We start from the raw sequence: 18,262 nt of genomic DNA on the forward strand, positions 1-18,262 counted from the left end.
ATCGCCCTAAGTGTTTTCTCAAGGAGACATAGAAGTGGTATTGTAACGCTGATAACGACGTCATCGCCACTGGCCATGTTGGTGGAGTACTCGAAACAGCGCAACAGGGCACACAGGTCTCGCATGGAGGCCCAGTCATTGGTGGTGAAGTGGTGCTGTTCCGCAGTGCGACTGACCCGTGCGTGCTGCAGCTGAAACTCCACTATGGCCTGCTGCTGCTCGCACAGTCTGTCCAGCATGTGCAAGGTGGAGTTCCACCTGGTGGGCACGTCGCATATGAGGCGGTGAGCGGGAAGGCCGAAGTTATGTTGTAGCGCAGACAGGCGAGCAGCAGCAGGATGTGAACGCTGGAAGCATGCACAGACGGCCCGCACTTTATGCAGCAGCTCTGACATGTCGGGGTAGTTGTGAATGAACTTCTGCACCACCAAATTCAGCACATGCGCCAGGCAAGGGATGTGCGTCAAACCGGCTAGTCCCAGAGCTGCGACAAGATTTCGCCCATTATCGCACACCACCAGGCCGGGCTTGAGGCTCACCGGCAGCAACCACTCGTCGGTCTGTTGTTCAATACCCCGCCACAACTACTGCGCGGTGTGGGGCCTGTCCCCCAAACATATGAGTTTAAGAAAGGCCTGCTGACGTTTACCCCGGGCTGTGCTGAAGTTGGTGGTGAAGGTGTGTGGCTGACTGGATGAGCAGGTGGAAGAAGAGGAGGAGGAAGTCGAGTAGGAGGAAGAGGCTACAGGAGGCAAATAATGTTGCCCTGCGATCCTTGGCGGCGGAAGGACGTGCGCCAAACTGCTCTCCACCTGGGGCCCAGCCGCCACTACATTTACCCAGTGTGCAGTTAGGGAGATATAGCGTCCCTGGCCGTGCTTACTGGTCCACGTATCTGTGGTTAGGTGGACCTTGCCACAGATGGCGTTGCGCAGTGCACACTTGATTTTATCGGATACTTGGTTGTGCAGGGAAGGCACGGCTCTCTTGGAGAAGTAGTGGCGGCTGGGAACAACATACTGTGGGACAGCAAGCGACATGAGCTATTTGAAGCTGTCCGTCTCCACCAGCCTGAATGACAGCATTTCATAGGCCAGTAGTTTAGAAATGCTAGCATTCAGGGCCAGGGATCGAGGGTGGCTAAGTGGGAATTTACGTTTTCTCTCAAATGTTTGTGAGATGGAGAGCTGAACGCTGCCGTGTGACATGGTTGAGATGCTTGGTGACGGAGGTGGTGGTGTTGGTGCTACATCCTCTGTTTGCTGGGCGGCAGGTGCCAATGTTCCTCCAGAGGCAGAGTAAGAGGCCGAGGCAGCAGCAGAAGAGGTAGCAGGGGGAGCTTGAGTGAGTTCCTTGCTTTTAAGGTGTTTACTCCACTGCAGTTCATGCTTTGCATGCAGGTGCCTGGTCATGCAGGTTGTGCTAAGGTTCAGAACGTTAATGCCTCGCTTCAGGCTCTGATGGCACAGCGTGCAAACCACTCGGGTCTTGTCGTCAGCACATTGTTTGAAGAACTGCCACGCCAGGGAACTCCTTGAAGCTGCCTTTGGGGTGCTCGGTCCCAGATGGCGGTGGCCAGTAGCAGGCGGACTCTCTTGGCTGCGGTTGTTCTGCTTTTGCCCACTGCTCCCTCTTTTGCTACGCTGTTGGCTCGGTCTCACCACTGCCTCTTCCTCCGAACTGTGAAAGTCAGTGGCACGACCTTCATTCCATGTGGGGTCTAGGACCTCATCGTCCCCTGCATCGTCTTCCACCCAGTCTTGATCCCTGATCTCCTGTTCAGTCTGCACATTGCAGAAAGACGCAGCAGTTGGCACCTGTGTTTCATCATCATCAGAGACGTGCTGAGGTGGTATTCCCATGTCCTCATCTTTAGGAAACATAAGTGGTTGTGCGTCAGTGCATTCTATGTCTTCCACCGCTGGGGAAGGGCTAGGTGGATGCCCTTGGGAAACCCTGCCAGCAGAGTCTTCAAATAGCATAAGAGACTGCTGCATAAGTTGAGGCTCAGACAGTTTCCCTGATATGCATGGGGGTGATGTGACAGACTGATGGGCTTGGTTTTCATGCGCCATCTGTGCGCTTTCTGCAGAAGACTGGGTGGGAGATAATGTGAACATGCTGGATCCACTGTCGGCCACCCAATTGACTAATGCCTGTACCTGCTCAGGCCTTATCATCCTTAGAACGGCATTGGGCCCCACCAAATATCGCTGTAAATTCTGGTGTCTACTGGGACCTGAGGTAGTTGGTACACTAGGACGTGTGGCTGTGGCAGAACGGCCACGTCCTCTCCCAGCACCAGAGGGTCCACTAACACCACCACGACCATGTCCGCGTCCGCGTCCCTTACTAGATGTTTTCCTCATTGTTCCCGTTCACCACAATAAGAAAAAAATTATTTGGCCCAATGTATTGAATTCAAATTCAGGCCTTTTTTTACAGGCACCTAACACTATCTGGCTATCTACTTAGGTACCATATTACACTAATACAGGCACAGCAGTAACCACAGATTTAGCTGAATATAAATTGTAGGCCTAGTATTTAGGCGGTGGATGACAGGTATACGTTTACGGACAGAATTAGACTTGGAAATGCACGGTAGCGTTTGAAGTTATTGAGAATGACCCTATCCACACCTTCAATCTAATATACCCTTTTATGGATAGATTTAAACTTGGCCTGATACAGCAGAAACCACTGATTTGGGGAATTGCTAAGTTGGGAATTGTATTTCAACCCAGAACAAAAACTGTGCTTTGGCGGACACTAAATAACTTTGCCAGGCACAGCAGTAACCACAGATTTAGCTGAATATAAATTGGAGGCCTAGTATTTAGGCGGTGGATGACAGGTATACGTTTACGGACAGAATTAGACTTGGAGATGCACGGTAGCGTTTGAAGTTATTGAGAATTACCCTATCCGCACCTTCACTCTAATATACCCTTTTATGGATAGATTTAAACTTGGCCTGATACAGCAGAAACCACTGATTTGGGGAATTGCTAAGTTGGGAATTGTATTTCAACCCAGAACAAAAACTGTGCTTTGGCGGACACTAAATAACTTTGCCAGGCACAGCAGTAACCACAGATTTAGCTGAATATAAATTGGAGGCCTAGTATTTAGGCGGTGGATGACAGGTATACGTTTACAGACAGAATTAGACTTGGAAATGCACGGTAGCGTTTGAAGTTATTGAGAATGACCCTATCCACACCTTCAATCTAATATACCCTTTTATGGATAGATTTAAACTTGGCCTGATACAGCAGAAACCACTGATTTGGGGAATTGCTAAGTTGGGAATTGTATTTCAACCCAGAACAAAAACTGTGCTTTGGCGGACACTAAATAACTTTGCCAGGCACAGCAGTAACCACAGATTTAGCTGAATATAAATGGGAGGCCTAGTATTTAGGCGGTGGATGACAGGTATACGTTTACGGACAGAATTAGACTTGGAGATGCACGGTAGCATTTGAAGTTATTGAGAATTACCCTATCCGCACCTTCACTCTAATATACCCTTTTATGGATAGATTTAAACTTGGCCTGATACAGCAGAAACCACTGATTTAGGGAATTGCTAAGTTTGGAATTGTATTTCAACCCAGAACAAAAACTGTGCTTTGGCGGACACTAAATAACTTTTCCAGGCACAGCAGTAACCACAGATTTAGCTGAATATAAATTGGAGGCCTAGTATTTAGGCGGTGGATGACAGGTATACGTTTACAGACAGAATTAGACTTGGAGATGCACGGTAGCGTTTGAAGTTATTGAGAATGACCCTATCCGCACCTTCACTCTAATATACCCTTTTATGGATAGATTTAAACTTGGCCTGATACAGCAGAAACCACTGATTTAGGGAATTGCTAAGTTTGGAATTGTATTTCAACCCAGAACAAAAACTGTGCTTTGGCGGACACTAACTAACTTTGTCAGGCACAGCAGTAACCACAGATTTAGCTGAATATAAATTGTATGCCTAGTATTAGGCGGTGGATGACAGGTATACGTTTGCGGACAGAATTAGACTTGGAGATGCACGGTAGCGTTTGAAGTTATTGAGAATGACCCTATCCGCACCTTCACTCTAATATACCCTTTTATGGATAGATTTAAACTTGGCCTGATAGAGCAGAAACCACTGATTTAGGGAATTGCTAAGTTTGGAATTGTATTTCAACCCAGAACAAAAACTGTGCTTTGGCGGACACTAAATAACTTTGCCAGGCACAGCAGTAACCACAGATTTAGCTGAATATAAATTGTATGCCTAGTATTAGGCGGTGGATGACAGGTATACGTTTACGGACAGAATTAGACTTGGAGATGCACGGTAGCGTTGGAAGTTATTGAGAATGACCCTATCCGCACCTTCAATCTAATATACCCTTTTATGGATAGATTTAAACTTGGCCTGATACAGCAGAAACCACTGATTTAGGGAATTGCTAAGTTGGGAATTGTATTTCAACCCAGAAAAAAATATATCCTTTGCCAGACAGCAGACAGTATTGCAATTGGCTAGCCACAGCTGAAACACCAGATTTAGGGTACTGCTATTTGGGAAATTGTATAATTTCACCCCTCAATAAAATAGCAAGCACAGCCAAGCCCCTGATGTAGCATATAGCAAAAAAAAAAACACTATTGATGGTTAAATGTACTTTTTTGGCAGCTTGTGCTGGCGCACCACAAGACACAAAATGGCCGCCAATCACCCCAGAAAAAGTGACTGAAAAACGCTCTGGGCAGCCTTAAAACAGTGAGCAATTGAATAGCAGAGGTTGAATGATACACAGCTGTACATCGATCACTTCAGTAAGTAAATCCCTGCCTAATCTGGCCCTAACAGCAGCAGCTGCATCCTATCCCTACACTGATCAGAGCAGAGTGACGTGCGGCGCTAAGTGAATCCAGCTTAAATGGAGGCTGGGTCACATGCTGCACTGGCCAATCACAGCCATGCCAATAGTAGGCAAGTAGTATGACGCTTGTTGTTTGGCTGCTTTGCAACCTTTTAAAAAGCGCCAAGAAAGCTCCGAACACCGAACCTGAACCCAGACTTTTACGAAAATGTTCGGGTTCGGGTCCGTGTCACGAACACCCCAAAATTCGGTACGAACCCGAACTATACAGTCCCTAGTAATTATCCATTCTTATTTATACCTGCTAAATCCCCATTTTTTTTTAAGAGAACGGCAAAAAATGACCGCTCCTTTCACTGATGGGCACTAAGAAAATAAGAGAGATGTGATTATTATTAATTACTGAATATTCACATACACAGCTTTTACTTTTAACCCTACACTAGTAAAAATTAAAGTAGCAATAATCTGAACTGGCTTTTTTCTAAATATTATTACATTTTTGATTTTGTCCCTAAAAATGTCAAATAGAAAAAAGAAAAAATAGAAGGAAAATAAAGACCAGTCTGCCATAACTAAAATTGCAAACATTGTAGACATGCTTGCATATGTGCAGTCATCTAATCAGGTACATTATATTTTTGTGTAATCATATAATACATACATATGTTAGTCATAATCAAATTGAATTTAAAGAAACAGAAAATAGTACAGTAACTGACAAAAATAAGACAAAAACTATCAACAACATCAGAATGAAATGAGGACAGCAAATATTGGCCTGTTGGAGCTATACTTTTATCAGAAAAGGTTTACATTTAATATTCATAGAAAACTATTTTTGTTTTATAATATTTGGCTGTTTTTCTTTTGATTTTAGAAATACTATGGCATTGGAAATTGATAAAAAAATATTTTTTACCTGTAGCAATCATCCCAAAGAGATAAAACTCATGTATAGATAGATAACCTTTTGTCAGTTTACTGCTGCAGTGAGAGGAAAATGGTATCTGAAGAGTAATCCTCTTTTTATTAGTATGTGTTGCAATGGGATAACAGTATGATAGCTATGTCCTAGATATAGATACCCAAAAGAGCATTGCATTGTTTAATGTAATGTATGATGCTTTAATTGACTCACTTGCCCCTTTCCTCCCTCTTCTTGATTTGCAAATATTCTGTTGAACTTACCTAACTGTTCCTTGTAATCAAAATCAAGGGACAACAAGATAGCACAAACCATATGTTAAAAAATGTATTCCTTTATCAGTTACATGATTTCTTTAAAAAAAAGACTATGACAGATTTACTTTCAGCCATCAGCTGAAGAGGAATATGCTGTTAACTACACAGAAACATATTTACTACAGTTGGTTTCACAAACATAGAGTTTAGGTGCATTTTTTTGATGTTTCCATCTAGTGCTTTTCAAAGTCAAAAATACTGAGGTCAGATTTTTGCTGTTTGTCTATTAACTAAGCATTCTGGTTGTGGCTTTTTTGTGCTTATTAGTAGAGATGAGTGAATGTATTGAAAATTTGCTGATTCGCTGATTTTTACCCAAAAAATTGCTTTGTGACAATTTACATCGCCACAAAGCGCATTTTTTTGAAAGTAGCAGGTGCAATGACAGGGAGCTGCGATAGCGCCGCCCTCGTCATTGTACCCCTCAGATGCCACGTTAATACATGATCGTAAAAATTAACCCGGCCGCCGCCATCTTGTTTGAAGATCTCGGCCGAAATCCTGTGCGCGCGAGATTACGTCATTACGCCTGCTGACGCGGTGACGTATAACGTCATCACGCCGGCGTGATGATGTAATTTCGCGCCGCACTGGATTTCGGCCGAGATCTTCAAGCAAGATGGAGGCTGGCAGCCCGTCGCGAGCAAATAGAGGAGGTAAGGTTAAATCGATTTGCTGACACAAAGCACAAGGAAATTCGGCTTCTAGGCTAATTGAATTTATCCTGAAATTCAGATCGAATTCCACTTTACAGGATTTGATTCGCTCATCTCTAGTTATTAGCTTCTAAAAAATGCAGCCTGCTCTGGATTTACATGGTGTTTTGGGTATATAGTTCAACAGGCTTTTCAAGATACTTTAACAGCCACATAACAGCCTCACTAGACACTACACTGTGCCACTTGTATATACTACATATTGGTGAGTTTTTCTGTCAGGCTGCTCAGTCATGATGGCATAACCTATATAGAATCACATCATTATCATCTATTGTAGAGCAGTGCAGTGTGTAGTGAGGCCTCACCCCTTAAGGAACTGTACGATAAAGAAAAAAGCACAGAGTGCTGCATACAGTGATACCCAAGTGACTGGAACATAAAGTAGAAAGAAACAAACGGCTGCTCACCTTATATTGTTGTGAGAATCCACAACAACTATAATAAGCATTGAAATGAGGACCTGCTGCTTGATCATGCAGATCTACATCGAGGTAGGATGCAAGCCTTGATGTTCGGATGCTGGGAGCGATGAAGGCATAAAAGGATCCTGGACCAGCCCTTTCCAATTTAAGCTTCCTTTATTCAAAAGTTGCAAATAACAAAGTGAAAATGTCCATATGATGAATTTTAGGTACCGGCCTCTTCCTCAAATGCTGGGCAGGTTTTTGCAATGTAGCATATGGAAATTTTTACTTTTACTTTACTTTTGAATAAAATAAACTTAAATCAGAAAGCGTTGGTCCAGGATCCTGTTTTCACCTTTCATCCCCATAGACAGCTCTGCAAATGTTTGCAATCAGTCCTATTCTCATTCTAGATTCTGTAGGTTGCTGGTGGCCATTTTCAAATCATTCCTGGAAACCCCTAAACACATGGGTGCTTGTAAGAATATTCCCTGTAACGAAATTTGCAATGGACAAAGACTGGGGTATGTACCATTGCAGATAATTAGGATGGTGTGGGCCTAGCACTTTCACAGATTGATATTACATTAAAAGATCATTACCTGGATGTGAGACCTTGTGAAATTAAGTTTATAGTCCAAGTTGCGATCTTTCGAATGTTTGTTAATCCCATTTTATGCATTTTTAAAAAAAAAATCTATTGAATTTTAAGGTACAATATAATTTGAAATGAACAAATTTTCCCACCATGAGAGTAAACACTTGAAGACATAACAGTATTTACCACACTGATAAACATTTAGTTTGAATTTCATGTTAATTTCCATTTGTGCTACGCCATCTTCTCTTGAAAAAGCTTCTTATTGAGAAACATCAGCTCCTGAATTATGTGTGTGTGTTGCTCAGAAGGAGGTAGACATGTATAATTACTCCTGCTTGTACCAATTACCATTTATCTATATTTGAAAAAAACACATTTCAAAAAGAAGTAAACACAGGTAATTACCCATACTGTTACCAATTATAAACTACAAATTGGATATATTAGAAAAGGAATACAGTATTTCAAAAGGAGGTAAACATGGATAATTAGCCATGCTGGTAGCAATCACAAATTACAAGCAATTACAGTTTAAACCGGCTACAGGTTTAATACATTTTTCACTATTCACACAGAAGCTACATTTACATTCTTATCATTTGTCATTATAAAGAAATGTGTGACATATACAGAGTTGTTTTCATAAGCATTTACAGTGCTTGTAGATATGGTTTCAATACTTTACATATTACTTTTATCCCTTTATATCATGCCCACTTCCATACTACATTCAGTCTCTCCAAATAAATGTCCAAACATGAATTACACCATATACCATAGCTTCCCTAAATACAATAGACACAATAATATAAAAAGTTAAAGGCCAATAAAGCCAGAAACCAAACAAAGAAAAAAAATACAACAAAACATAACGTAATCTCCTTATGTGTCTTAATTTGATCTTATTTCGGCAGATATAACAATGTATTGTGTAACATTTGTATTTTATATAACCAATATGCTCTCATCACTGCCCCACAGAGGTTGTTACCCAGCTTATGCAGACTGCTGAATTCCAAAGTTATCTAGTTATGGATAAGATAAATTACTTCATATATCTAGACTAGCTTGCCTTTCAGGGTTCTGGAAAAGCTGGCTGACAACACTGTGCAGCTGCATTGGTGACCAATAGATTATGTTGGCCTGGCACCATATGAAAGATGCATACAACATATCAGGGCAACATTATGGGTATTTGATATTACCAATATTCCTCCATCACCACCCCACGTAGATTGATACTCAGCTTTCCCAGACTGCAGAATGCCAGATTAGCCTGTTTTTGAATTGGTAAACCCCCAGTATTGTATAATATCTAGCTGGATTTGCCAGCCAGGAGCCTGGGAAAACTGAGTAGGAATCCCAGTGACTAATCCTCCATACTGTAGTATAGCTGGGTAGATTTGTCATTCAGGGTCCCAAGAAAGATGGGAAACAAGTTAATAATGTTAATGCCTGCAGAGTATGTTGGTGCTATACAGTATAATGGCTAAAATAAATAAATTATATTGGACCTGCAGTAGGGACTGCTAAATAATACATCTGAGGAAAGGATCCAGCACAGATGATTTAAAATCCATATGAAATCTTTATTTGATACAACGACATATTGGGGAGACGGTACCCCCTGTACTCCTGTGACCCGTTTCAGACACGTTACATTTCCTTTGTCATAACTGGAGGGAAGTAGTGCTGGGGTCTGGCTTAAACAGGAACACCAGGTGTAGCATGACAGATATAAAACCTGGATACTGGATCCCCAGCAGTACCTCATACATTTAAAATAATGTCTACCTTAATAATTGATTCTCCGCACTTCCAAATAGTGAATAGCTGGGCAGATTTGTCTTTCAGGGTCCTGAGAAAGCTGGGTTACCACCATGTGGAACTGTAATAGACTGTATGATGCTAAATCTACCAAGAGATAGCCCCCTACTCACTCCTGAATACTGCCATAGCTAGACAGATTGCACAATATAATGGTACAGAGCTGTGATTGCTAACCTCCGGCACTCCAGCTGTGGTAAAACTACACCTCCCAAGATGCACACTTGCTTGGCTGTTCTCAGAACTTCATAGAAATGAATGGAGCATGCTGGGAGTTGTAGTTTCACCACAGCTGGAGTGCCGGAGGTTAGCCATCAGTGGTACAGTGTGTATAGCTCCACAAGACTTGTAATCCAGGTCTCCAACTTTAACAAATGTTAAATTTGCCTAGAGAGTGAGAAATCTCTCCTGGTATATTATATAGGCAAACTTGACATTCAGGCACTTGGGAAAGCTGGGTAGCACTTTCCTGTTTTTGCCTCATCTTCTATAATCAGATTTTTTACCTGTGTCAGAGATATGCGCCATGTTTTGACCTAATCTTATTCTACTACTCTTGTATTACATGTCTTGTCTCCTGATTTCTACTCAGTTCATCAGACTTTGCTGCTATTTATCACATCGACCAGTACCTGCATACCATGAACACTTCCATGGAAAGGTTCCTGGTGAAAGCCTGGAGAACCGGTTAGACTTTATTTGTTCTGACATATGATAAACTTGGCTGAACTTCTCATCAAAAAAGTGACATGATACAATTACATCAATTAAAATGCTTTTTATTGTGATCAATAAGAATTTGAGGAAAGCGATCCCATGTTCAACAGCACCCTATGTAAAGCAAAATACTGAAATATCAAGCACAAGATGGACAAATCAGGCGCAAAATGTTTTTAATTAGGAGTCCTCCCTACCCAGTGGTAATAACCAGAAGGGATCCCTGAAAAGAGCACTGAAAAGTACTTTACACAAACGTACCAAGATATGGTGGAACAAAATAACTTTATTGAATTATGTACTTAAAGATCTGATCCCGAGGGGATTACGGATACAGGTATTCCCGTCTTTTTCGATCAATGATGAGGAATTTTTGTTACAATAGGAAAAAGCATGTGATGTGTTCTCTAAGATGTTTTTGGAGATGATCATTGCTCACAATGGACGGACACTTGATGAGATAGAAAAAGAGATTGAGAAAATCCTGGATAACCTACAGGTAGAATGTTCCAAGGAAGAACTAGCAGCATTGGAAAAAGAGATCGACGATTCGTCCCAGGAATGGGGAGATCAGTTATCGGCTGTCAAAACTCGTAAGTTCCAACGTGATATAATGGACAAGGAAATTTAGAGGGTGTACACGTGTGCCCTGCACCCACATAATTAAATGTATGTAGATCGCTGAGTTAGATTCCAGTTCTGAACAAAGATTCTATCCTATTCTCTCCATGAAATTTCCAGCAGCATCCTCTCCCTACATTAGTAACAGCAGAGTGACGTGCAGCGCTACGTGAGCTTATATAGAGGCTGGGTCACATGCTGCTCTGGCCAATCACAGCCATGCCATTAGTAGGCATGGCTGTGATGGCCTCTATGGGCACAGAGTTAAACGCTTGTTGATTGGCTGCACCACAGCCTTTCAAAAAGCTCCAAGAAAGCGCTGAACACCGAACCCGAACCCGAACTTTTACTAAAATGTTTGGGTTCGGGTCCGGGGTCCAAAAATCCTAAAGTTCGGTACGAACCCGAACTATACAGTTCGGGTTCGCTCAACCCTGCACGTGACCGCAAAGTATGACCAAATAACCTGCGATCGTGAAGTAGAGGAGGGAATAGGATATACTAAGGCGCAAATTGCCTTTAATTGCAGTGTAGTCTGGATCAGGGCGTGTGAGATACACCCTTTATATACTGTGGTTATATTCTTCTATTAATAAAAAACCCTTTTTTGGGCAAAATACACAATTTTTCTGGCCTTGCACCATCAGCACGTGTGAAATTCAAGGGTTATATACTGCTGTCATATTCAGTTATTAAACAAACACCCATTTTGGGCAAAAAGGTTTATTTTGCAGCATTTGCTGCATATGTCATTGTGAGATAAAGCCTTTACATACTGTGTTTCTATTAAGTTATTTGGAATACAGCCATTTTGGGCACAAATCTATAATTGCAGCCTAGTGTGGATCAGGGCGTGTGAGATACACTCTTTACATACTTTGGTTCTATTCAGTTATTAAACAAAAACCCATTTTGGGCACAAATCTTTAATTGCTGCCTAGTCTGGATCAGGGCATGTGAGATACACCCTTTACATACTGTGGTTCTATTCTGCTATTAAGAAAACACATGAAACACAGAGAGGAAATGCACCAAACAGAAATGCTACTGACTATACTGGGAAGTCATAAATGCAGGTATTAAAAGCTGAGACTTTCGCCAATATGTTCCAGTCAGGAAAATATCGGAGCCCATCAATGCACCACGTCACGGTCACTCAGCATGGCAGAGGGTCCTAGCCGCTACTCTAACTATGGTGTGAACACGGTCTGGGGGTGATATAATTCAGCTCACAGCCAAGCTTCCACACAAAGGCCCAGCATGAATACTGTGGTAGTACAATGTGAATGAGGCCAGGCTGTGAGCCACACCTATGCCAGACCATGTGATGGAGGTTACCAGGTGCAACAGAGTGTTTGAACACACTCAAATCTAACAAGACAGAAACACAAAAATGAAGTGGCAATTCTGGAGGAGCTGCTCAGCCCCTGACACTGTGGCGTGTCTTTTATTGGGGGAGCAGCCCGACCGCATGTGGACCGCAATAATCGACTAACCCCAGCAAAATATGCATACAATGGAGGATGTCGACCCGGTCCACATGCACCACAAGAAGCAAACTACACAGAATGTAGCAAATAAACATATGAAACACAGAGAGGAAATGCACCAAACAGAAATGCTACTGACTATACTGGGAAGTCATAAATGCAGGTATTAAAAGCTGAGACTTTCGCCAATATGTTCCAGTCAGGAAAATATCGGAGCCCATCAATGCACCACGTCACGGTCACTCAGCATGGCAGAGGGTCCTAGCCGCTACTCTAACTATGGTGTGAACACGGTCTGGGGGTGATATAATTCAGCTCACAGCCAAGCTTCCACACAAAGGCCCAGCATGAATACTGTGGTAGTACAATGTGAATGAGGCCAGGCTGTGAGCCACACCTATGCCAGACCATGTGATGGAGGTTACCAGGTGCAACAGAGTGTTTGAACACACTCAAATCTAACAAGACAGAAACACAGAAATGAAGTGGCAATTCTGGAGGAGCTGCTCAGCCCCTGACACTGTGGCGTGTCTTTTATTGGGGGAGCAGCCCGACCGCATGTGGACCGCAATAATCGACTAACCCCAGCAAAATATGCATACAATGGAGGATGTCGACGCGGTCCACATGCACCACAATGTTAATAAAACACCCATTTAGGGCAAGATCCTAAATTTGAAAAATACGAGGAGAGATTCAAATAAGGAAGGTGGCCCAGGTCGTGGTGCTGCTGGTGGAGCTCCTTTTGCAGAGAGAGGACGTGGTCTATCTGTGCCAGCTACACGCACAAGTGAAACCCCTTCCTCAGGTGCGAGTTGGTGACAGAACCTGCAGCGGTATTTGGTCGGGCCTAATGCGGCTCTACGAATGGTGAGGCCTGAACAAGTACAGGCGATAGTAGATTGGGTTGCTGACAGGGCCTCCAGTTCCTTCACATTGTCTCCCACCCAGTCTCCTGCTGAAAGATCAGAGTTGGCACCAGCAGCTGATGTCCATCAGTCTTTCACCTCACCCCCTTGCAAATCAGCCAAGCAGTCTGAGCCCCAAGTCATGCAGCAGTCTCTTCTGCTTTTTGATGACTCTGTTAGCAGGGTTTCCCAGGGCCACCCACCGATCCCTGCCCCAGAAGTGGAAGAGATTGAGTGCACCGATGCCCAACCACTTATGTTTCAAAATGAGTACATGGGAGGACCATTGCAGCACGTCTCGGATGATGACGAAACACAGGTGCCAACTACTGGGGCTTTCGAAAGTGTGCAGACGGACAAGGAGGGCAGGGGTGAAGACTGGGTGGAAGATGATGTGGAGGACGATGAAGTCCTCGACCCCACATGGAATCAAGGTCATGCGAGGGACCTATGTAGTTCAGAGGAAGAGGCGCACAGAGCCACCAGCACAGAAGAAGAGGGAGCAGGGTGCAAAAGCGGAGCGGCCGTTCTCTAGACAGTACACCTGCTACTGCCCACCACAGCAAGAGACCGAGCACACCAAAGCCAGCTCCAAGGAGTTCCCTGGCATGGCAGTTCTTCAGACAATGTGCTGATGACAAGACACGAGTGGTTTGCACGCTGTGCAATCAGAGCCTGAAGCGAGGCATAAACGTTCTCAACCTAAGCACAACCTGCATGACCAGGCATTTAAGCGCTAAGCACGAGCTGCAGTGGAGTAGACACCTCAAAAACCTGGCTCCTCCTGCTTCCTCTTCTGCTACAGTTTAGGCCTCTTCATTCACCTCTGGAGTGACAGTGCCACCTGCCACCACGCAAACAGAGGGTCTGCCAGCAACACCACCACCTGGGTCACCAAGCATCTCCACAATGTCCCACGGAAGCGTTCAACTCCTTATCTCCCAAACACTGGAGAGGAAGAGGAAGTACCCCCTACCCACCCGCGATCCCAAGCCCTGAATGCCAGCATTTCTAAATTACTGGCCTTTGAAATACTGTCATTCCGTCTGGTGGAGACGGATAGTTTTAAAGGCATTATAGGGTGGTTGTCCCACAGTACCTCGTGCCTAGCCGCCACTACTTTTCCAGGCGAGCCATCCCTTCCCTGCACAACCAAGTAGGGGACAAAATCAGGTGTGCACTGTGCAACGCCATATGTGCTAAAGTGCACCTCACTATGGATACATGAACCAGTAAGCACGGTCAGAAACGTTATATCTCCATAACAGCACACTTGGTAAATGCAGTGGCGGCTGGGCCTGAGGCGGATAGCAGTTTTCCGCACGTCCTTCCACCACCGAGGATTGCAGTGTGCTTTAGTTTGCCTCCTGTTGCTTCCTCCTCCTACTCCGCTTCCTCATCCTCTACAGGCTCCTCATCGGGTCAGCGTAACACCTTCACCACCAACTTCAGCACAGCCGGGGGTAAAAGATAGCAGACAGTTTGAAAACGTATCTGTTTGGGGGACAAACCCCACACCACGCAAATGCTGTGGACTGGCCTTGAACAACAGACCGATGAGTGGTTGGTGCCAGTGAGCCTCAAGCCTGGCCTGGTGGTGTGCGATAATGGGCGAAATCTCGTAGCAGCTCTGCAACTAGCCGGTTTGATGCACATCTTTTGCCTGGCGCATGTGCTGAATTTGGTGGTGCAGAGATTCCTTAAAAATTACCCCGATATGTCAGAGCTGCTGCATAAAGTGCGGGCCATCTGTGCGCGCTTCCGGCGTTCTCATCCTGCTCGCCTGTCAGTGCTGCAGCGTAACTTTGGCCTTCCCGCTCACCACCTCATATGCGACATGCCCACAATGTGGAACTCCACCTTGCACATGCTGGCCAGACTGTGCGAGCAGCAGCAGGGGACATTGGAGTTTCAGCTGCAGCACGCACGGGTGAGTGGCTCTGCGGAACAGCACCAATTCACCACCAATGACTGGGCCTCAATTCAAGACCTGTGTTCCTTGTTGCTATGTTTTGAGTACTCCACCAACATGGCCAGTGCCGTTAACGTCGTTCTCAGTGTAACTATTCCACTTTTATCCGTCCTTGAAAAAACGCTGCTGGCGATGATGGAAGAGGATGTGGCACAGGAGGAGAAGGAGGAAGAGGGATCATTTCATAGGGTTTCCGGCCAGTCAGGGTGGGTTCCTGCACTTACAAATGGCAGGTACACAATTGTCCAGCCAGGGCACAGTTATGGAGGATGATGAGGAGGAGGAGATGGAGGAGAAGGAACCATGTTCACAGCAGGGTGGCACCCAGACCAGCTCATGGCCATCACTGGTGCATGGCTGGGGGGATACAGAGGACACAGACAATACACCTCCCACAGAGGACAGCTTTTAGTTGCCTCTGGGCAGCCTGGCACACATGAGCGATTACATGCTGCAGTGTCTCCGCAACGACCGCCGAGTTGCCCACATTCTAACTTGTGCTGATTACTGGGTGGCCACGCTGCTGGATCCCCGTTACAAGGACAACGTACCGTCCTTAGGGCTCTTTCACACCTGCGTTATTGTCTTCCGGCATAGAGTTCCGTCGTCGGGGCTCTATGCCGGAAGAATCCTGATCAGGATTATCCTAATGCATTCTGAATGGAGAGTAATCCGTTCAGGATGCATCAGGATGTCTTCAGTTCCGGTACGGAACGTTTGTTGGCCGGAGAAAATACCGCAGCATGCTGCGCTTTTTGCTCCGGCCAAAAATCCGGAACACTTGCCGCAAGGCCGGATCCGGAATTAATGCCCATTGAAAGGCATTGATCCGGATCCGGCCTTAAGCTAAACGTCGTTTCGGCGCATTGCCGGAGCCGACATTTAGCTTTTTCAGAGTGGTTACCATGGCTGCCGGGACGCTAAAGTCCTGACAGCCATGGTAAGTGTAGCGGGGAGCGGGGGAGCAGTGTACTTACCGTCCGTGCGGCTCCCGGGGCGCTCCAGAGTGACGTCAGGGCGCCCCAAGCGCATGGATCACGTGATCGCATGGATCACGTCATCCATGCGCATGGGGCGCTCTGACGTCATTCTAGAGCGCCCCGGGAGCCGCACGGACTGTAAGTATACCGCTCCCCCGCTCCCCCGCTCCCCGCTCCTACTATGGCAACCAGGACTTTAATAGCGTCCTGGGTGCCATAGTAACACTGAAAGCATTTGGAAGACGGTTCCGTCTTCAAATGCTTTCAGTACACTTGCGTTTTTCCGGATCCGGCAGGCACCTCCGGCAACGGAAGTGCATGCCGGATCCCAACAACGCAAGTGTGAAAGAGGCCTTAATTCCCTCACTGGAGCGTGATCGTAAGATGCGGGAGTACAAGCGCATGCTGGTAGATGCGCTGCTGGTAGCATTCCCACCTGACAGCGGGGGCACAGTGGAAGCACAAGGCGAAGGCAGAGGACGAGGAAGAGGTCGCCAACGCAGCTGGGGCACCACCAGCACCTCAGAAGGCAGGGTTAGCATGGCCGAAATGTGAAAAAGCATTGTTAGCACGCCACAACAACCAGCACCAAGAGCTGATATGGAACGTCTTAGCAGGAGTCAGCATTTAACCAACATGGTGGAGCAGTACATGTGCACACGTTTACACGTACTGAATGACGGGTCTGCCCCCTTCAACTTCTGCGTCTCCAAATTGGGCACATGGCCTGAGCTTGCCCTTTACGCCTTGGAGGTGCTGGCCTTCCCTGCAGCCAGTGTATTATCTGAAAGTGTGTTTAGCACGGCAGGGGGCGTCATCACAGACAAGCGCAACTGCCTGTCCACAGCCAATGTGGACAAGCTCACGTTTATTAAAATGAACCAGGCATGGATCCCACAGGACTTGTCCGTACCTTGTGCAGAATAGACATGTATTCCGGCCTTAACTAGCCATTGTTATACTGCAGCGCAATTGCTCATTCTTGTATTTTGGATATTTCACACTCTGTTGGAGTGTACCCTATTAAAAAAAAAGAAAATAAATTAAAACCAAAAACCAGTGTTGGCTACCTCGTCCTCCTCCACCGCCGCTTCCACATACACTGCCACATCCACCGCCTCCTTAAACTCCTACTCCATATGGAACTCCACCTCATAAATTAAATTTTTATTTTTATTTGTACCTATTTTATTTTATGTCATTTCACTACTTTGTCTGTTACATTTTCGGGTGAAATTCACCAATTTTTGGGTGTGATGTACCACTGCTATACCAATTAGACCGGTAAAAAAAATTATAAATTTGTCAGTTACATTTTCGGTTGAAATTCAACAATTTTTGGGTGTGATGTATCACTGCTATACCTAGTAGACAGTTAAAAAAATAAATACAAAATGTCTGTTACATTTTCGGGTGAAATTCACCATTTTTTGGGTGTAATATACCCCTCCTCTACCTAGTTGACAGCCTAATAAATTACAATAATTTTTCTTTTACATTTTCGGGTGACAATAAACGTATTTTTTTCTGTCATAGACCCCTGCTCTACCAAGTAGACAGTTTAATACATTTCTGTAATTTTTCTGTTACATTCTTGGTTTGACATTTTACAATTTCGGACGTGAATAAACCCCTGTTCTGCATAGGTGACAGGGAATAAAATTCAATGCTTAAACTTTAACAAGTTGTCCCACATTTGCGCTTCAATAATTTGTCCCACATTTGCGCTTTACTAATTTTTCCCACATTTGCGCTTCAGTAATTTGTCCCACATTTGCACCTCAGTAACTTTTCCCACATTTGAGCTTCAGTAATTTGTCCCACATTTGCACCTCAATAACTTTTCCCACATCTGCGCTTCAGTAATTTGTCCCACATTTGCGCCTCAATAA

Source organism: Bufo bufo, chromosome 1 (assembly GCF_905171765.1).
Source record: "Bufo bufo chromosome 1, aBufBuf1.1, whole genome shotgun sequence".
Classification (NCBI taxonomy): domain Eukaryota; kingdom Metazoa; phylum Chordata; class Amphibia; order Anura; family Bufonidae; genus Bufo; species Bufo bufo.